At 50.8% G+C, this 5,451-nt stretch overlaps 1 long non-coding RNA gene across 1 annotated transcript; it reads right to left on the minus strand.

Moving 5' to 3' along the window:
• Positions 1–2,809: 2,809 nt before the first annotated feature.
• On the minus strand, positions 2,810–4,630 carry LOC141371318 (uncharacterized). The gene is made up of 3 exons (XR_012376189.1): positions 4,498–4,630; positions 3,774–3,856; positions 2,810–3,059 (listed from the first exon to the last, which is right to left on the minus strand). It is a non-coding gene; the product is annotated as an uncharacterized lncRNA (long non-coding RNA).
• Positions 4,631–5,451: the final 821 nt, after the last annotated feature.

The raw sequence follows: 5,451 nt of genomic DNA on the forward strand, positions 1-5,451 counted from the left end.
TTGAGAACATCACCTTCCCAGTCTCCAAAGGCAGAGCTTCATCAACATTTTTTAACAGGTTAGGGGGAAAAAGACTATGGATTGAACAGAAAGTCAAACCCTACAGGTGTGGAATAAGTCACAATTGACAAAGAACACAGGTTTCACATATTCATTAAAGCTCGGGCATTAGCACCTCACCCTATCCATGTAACACGTTTCTGGTATGGTGCTCGGTGTCTAGAAAACCACTAGACAGGTGGAAAGTCCTCAGTAGAGGCAAGTTGGCATCATTATTGCCACCTGTTCAAAAAATATCTCATACGTGTGTATATGACCCAGAAGCAATTTCCTAACAAGTTTCTAAAAATATTTTATATGAAGAGTATTGTGGGTTTTGAACTCATTTGATAAAGATATGAAATGTGCAACACTTCCCAAGACTGTGGGAACAACTGACTGACATAAGGAAAGATGGAAATGAAACCAACAAATTTCAATTAAAACACACACACACACACAATTGTCAGATGGGACTGAAAAACAAGTATCTTGGTTTAGTAGTGCAGCGCCCCATCTTGCTTCCTCTGGATGGAATCTACATATCTTTGCGAGGCCTTGTTTCCATCTAGGATCACCACAAACAACTGTTGACGTAAACAACTTAAGAAGGAGACCTTCAAGTCACATTAAGCATTAAGCCAAATTTTTCAAAACTAATGAAGGATGGTCAATTTATTTTCTATAAAGCATGAAGGCTTATCAGTGGGGAAAGGACAATCTTTTAAAGAAATGGTCTACCAACTGGACACCCATAAGCAAAAGAGATGAATCTCAACCCATATCTTTCACCATATATAAAAACAAACTCACAAGGAACACAAACCTAAACTTTTAGAAGAAAACATGAAAGAAAATCTTGGATTAAGGGAAGATTTCTCAGATACAAAATAAAAAGCCTACTCCATAAGAGAAAAAAAAAATAATGAACTGGACTTCTTCTGGACTAAAAACTTCCACTCTTTGAGAAACATTGTTAAGAACACAAAAACACAAGCCTCAGACTGGGAGCAAATGTTTGCAAAACATATTTCTGTTCAAGGACTCATGTCCAGGATATTTAAAGAACCTTCAGAACTTTAATAAGGCAAAATAAACAATCCAATTTTTAGAAGTAAGCAACAGATTTGAAAAGACACTTCAGTGAAGAAGGTATATGGAAGGTAAATAGGCACACGAAAAGATGCTCAGTGTCATTAGCTGTCAGGGGGAGGATGTGGGACTCTCGTCCTGCTGGTGGAAGAGCCGGGCTGGGATGACCGTTTGGAGGCACACACTCATACGACCCAGCAATCCATACTGTGCTTCCACACAAACCTGCCTGGCAGTGTTTACAACAGCTTTACTCATCATCATCAAAAACGGGAAACATCCTGAATGTCCTTCAACTGGTAACAGATAAAGAAGCAGCAATAAATCGTACAACAGGATACTACTCTGCAATAAAAGGGAACAAGCCTCCGTGCACTCAGCGCAGATGACGCACAAATGCATCTGTTACGTGAAGGAAGCCAGACCCAAAAGGCTACATACTGTAGGAGTCCACTCATAGGACATTCTGGAAAAGGTAAATAAAACTATAGGGAAAGATGACAGATTATTCGTTTCCAAAGACCAAGGGGAAGGGAGCTTTGGACTGGGCTAAGGGAACTAAGTGTTACACAGCTTGACTGTGGTGCTGTTTACTTAATTGTATGCATTCATCAAAACTCACAGGGCTGGGGCCGCCTGGGGGGCTCAGTCGTTAAGCGTCTGCCTTCGGCTCAGGTCGTGGTCCCGGGGTCCTGGGATCGAGCCCTGCATCGGGCTCCCTGCTCCGCGGGAAGCCTGCTTCTCCCTCTCCCCCTCCCCCTGCTTGTGTTCCTTCTCTGGCTGTGTCTCTTTGTCAAATAAATAAATAAAATCTTTAAAAAAAAAACAAAACTCACAGGGCTGGCCACTAACAAGGGTAAATTTTACTGCATGCAAATTATACCCCAGTAACCAGAATTAAAAAAAAAAAAGAATATGAATCAGACTGACCTCATTAAAATATAAATTTGTAACAGGAAGGTAACATTTATTATCAACACACGTGGCATGTGTTCAAGTCAGGGTACTAATGCCAAGTCAATAATTAACATTAAGGCTCTCTGGCATCTCCTGCATGGGAGGTTCGTACCATCCATTGAGAGGGTAGCTGGGCAGCACAGGTGCCAACATCCTTGTGGGTCATCCAGCGTGCTGAGAAATACGGAGGGCCCAGATGGGGGGCAGCTTAGGAGAATAGATGGGGAGGGTGGGGGAGGGGCCAAGCAGAGGAGAGGTGGGGACTTAAGGAAGAATGTGTGCAGAGAGGCGTGTTGGGAGGGAAGAGTTGGAGGCCACCTGAGTGGCGCTGGGTGCCACTTAGCAGCCCACCACCATCACGGCTGTCTGCACCGTCAGGATTATGTGAACAAAGCAGGCAAAGTGCTGAGGTCTAACCACCACGAGTCAGTTCTCCCCCCACTGGGGATCATCTCCGCCCATGAGCAAATAAACTAGTGACCCCATCACTCCAAACTAAAAGGGGTCACCTGCCCCTTGATCTCTGTGTAGTTTGACCGAAGACAAATAAATTCTCCTGTTTGTTTAAGGCAAGGTCTGCAAAGCCCAGAGCCCTGGGAAGAGACCTTCTTCCCTCCACTTAAAGTAATAGACTCCCCACACATCCCTGGTGCCCTAGGGGCAGGACAGAGGAGGCCCAGTTCTCTCCTGTCCACGCTCAGGGCCACCACGCAGTCTACTCTTCAAACACAGGCATCTTGCTTTTATTAAGTGAATGTACCATCACCTGGGAGCATGTGTTCCAGCTTCTAGGATGTTTCCAACCTTCAGGAGAGCTGCCTGGCCCACAGCAATCCTGGGTACAGAGGTGATACTCTGGGAGCAAAGAGACAGAATGCCAAATGGACAGACAAGAGGCCCTACCCTGGGAATTTGGAATTGACATGCACAGAGATTCAGTCTTGCTCTGAGGGGCTGGTCCGTGCATTTACCTACAGAGAGACCAGAGGACTGGTCAGTGATTTGCTGAACTAGGGTATCACGCGCAGCTCCAGAGGCACTCCCATTCTTACAATCAACACCCTTCTTGCTTCTTTGAGCTGGCTCTGGCAGTCTCTGCTCCTTGAGGAATTATTTCCATTTTACTGATAAGCTCTGAGGCACTGGCAAGTGAAGTCAGTTAGGGGACAGCCGAGAGAGAGCCAAGCTCAGATAGGTTTGAATCGGAAATCTATGTTCCCAAAATAGTGCTCTTGGCAGGGCAGCTTCCAGAGAAATCTCCCCATTTCTAAACTCTTCCCAGGACCTTCCCTGGGGTTCTCAGCCCTGGCTGCCTGTCAGAATCAACTATGGGGCCTTGAAAAGGGACCTGACCCCTACAGAACCACACACACCTGGCCCTCTGCCAGAGGAGAGCACAGGTCAGTCCTGGGAGCCCCTGGACATACCCACGGGATCCAGCCTCAGAACTGGTCAACTGTCTCCATTTCTTTAGGGACTCCAGAACCCCAAGCCATGCTGAGGAAAGGGCAGGAAGGGGGCAGGGCGGCGGGGGAGGGGGGGCTGGGAAAGCAGGGTACATTCCGGGAGGCAGACAGCTCAGGAAGGAGGATGCTCACAGAGACCAGAGACCAGAGGATGGAGATGGGGGGGGGGGCGCCTCCCAGGCCAGAACGGGTGGGCAGGGCCTGCTTGCGAATGCCCACCTGCGGAGAGTGTGGAGCATGGGGACCAGGCTCACAGGTGGTGGTGACAGGCAGGAGAAAGGTGTAGAAGCTGCGGGTGAATCCTGCAAAGTAAGACAAGGCCAGAAAGACCCTGATTGCTCCCCGCTGAACCCACCTCCCCCACCCAGTACCTGGTGCGGGTTTTTATTTGGGAAGAACTGGCTGTTACTATACCACCTGTTTGTTTTCCCCTGGAAACACGGGGCTGATCTCCTCCCCGTATTCCCAAGTCCGGTGAGACTTCACCCGAGGCCGCAAACAGCTGAGCTGTGGAGCATGGCTTCTAGGGAAGCCGGGAACTACGGCTCAGAGGGGAGACAGTCACAAGAATCTTTCCTTCTAACTGCCCCTCAAACTCTCTTAGGAAGCAGCAAAAATGCTGTTGTCTTGCGTGTAAGGCTCTGGCTGACCCAGATAAGATGGGCTCCCCATAACCCCCAAGGCCCTCTGCCTCTGGGTCAGTGACTTTGACACAAGGACTGCAGGGCGCCGGGGATTAAGCTAAGCTTCTGTTAAGTCCCCGACCTTCCAGATAACATCATCCAAACCAAACCCACGGGACGTTGTGGTTCTCCTCCCAACACAAATGCATCTTAGACTCTGCCAAGAAGGTTGTCAGCCTACGCCCACGTCTGTTTCCATCCCTCTTCCTCCGGGGACCGCTGAGGGTCCCAGCATCGGGGACTCGCGCATACACACACACCTGAGACACCGAAGCCAAGGCAGCCCCCTCTCCGAAGCAGGCTGGCTTTCATCTGAACCGGTCACTTCCGGCCCTGGGGAGGGTTGTAAAGACCGCGGGCGCCCACATACAGGGTCAGGACCACCTGGGACAGTCTCTACTGCAACTGACGTCCTGCCCCCCTTCCAGCTTCTGATTGGCTGACACAGCCGCCCATCACCAACCCAGGGAGCCAATCGGGTGACAGGCACGTGACTGCCCACGTGGCGCCCACGTGCCCCGAGCAGTCACGTGACTACACTTCCCAGCAGAGGGTGTGTGTCCCGCCCGGTACCCAGTCGCGGGTGGAGGGAGCCGCACAGCTCCTGTAACGTAGGGACAGTTTCGCGGTGATGGGATGCGAGGAGTGGCCCGTCCTCAGTGGAGGGTCAGGGTTCTTCCCAGAGAGATGATGCCCCCTCCCCGCAGAGGGACACTTGTTTGCCAAGTATTCGTCTTCGCATCCAGCCTTGATCCCCGGCGAGGGCGAGGCCGAGCGGGGGTCCCCGCACCACCCCGTCTGCTCCAGTCTTTGTACCTGCAGCTTTAGCGGCGGACAGACGTGGCATTGCGGTCACACACACACACACACACACACACACACACCCACCCGGCTCACGGCAGCCTCTTTCCATCTCTGGCACATCCACAGCCAGCCTCATCCTCAGCATTTCGGAACTCCGGGGAGGCAGTTCATGGAAACTCCGCTGGCCGGGGCGCGGGGTCACGCTTCACGAACCCCACTGTGCCCCGATCAGCCCGTGACCTTGGGCATGTCCTTGAACCTCCCTGGGCCTCCTTCTCCTCCTCCAGGAGATGAGCAGGGTGAGGCTGCTCGGTTTCCGTGGCCTCTCTCAGCTCCGAGGTCTGCGCATTTGCTTCCAACACCTCTGTACCTTCTCCCTTAGTCCAAATCTGGAAGAGAGTCATCTGCCG

This window comes from Callorhinus ursinus, unplaced genomic scaffold, assembly GCF_003265705.2.
Source record: "Callorhinus ursinus isolate GAN/ISIS: 27379988/994484 unplaced genomic scaffold, GSC_fseal_2.0 scaffold68, whole genome shotgun sequence".
In the NCBI taxonomy this organism is placed as follows: Eukaryota; Metazoa; Chordata; class Mammalia; order Carnivora; family Otariidae; genus Callorhinus; species Callorhinus ursinus.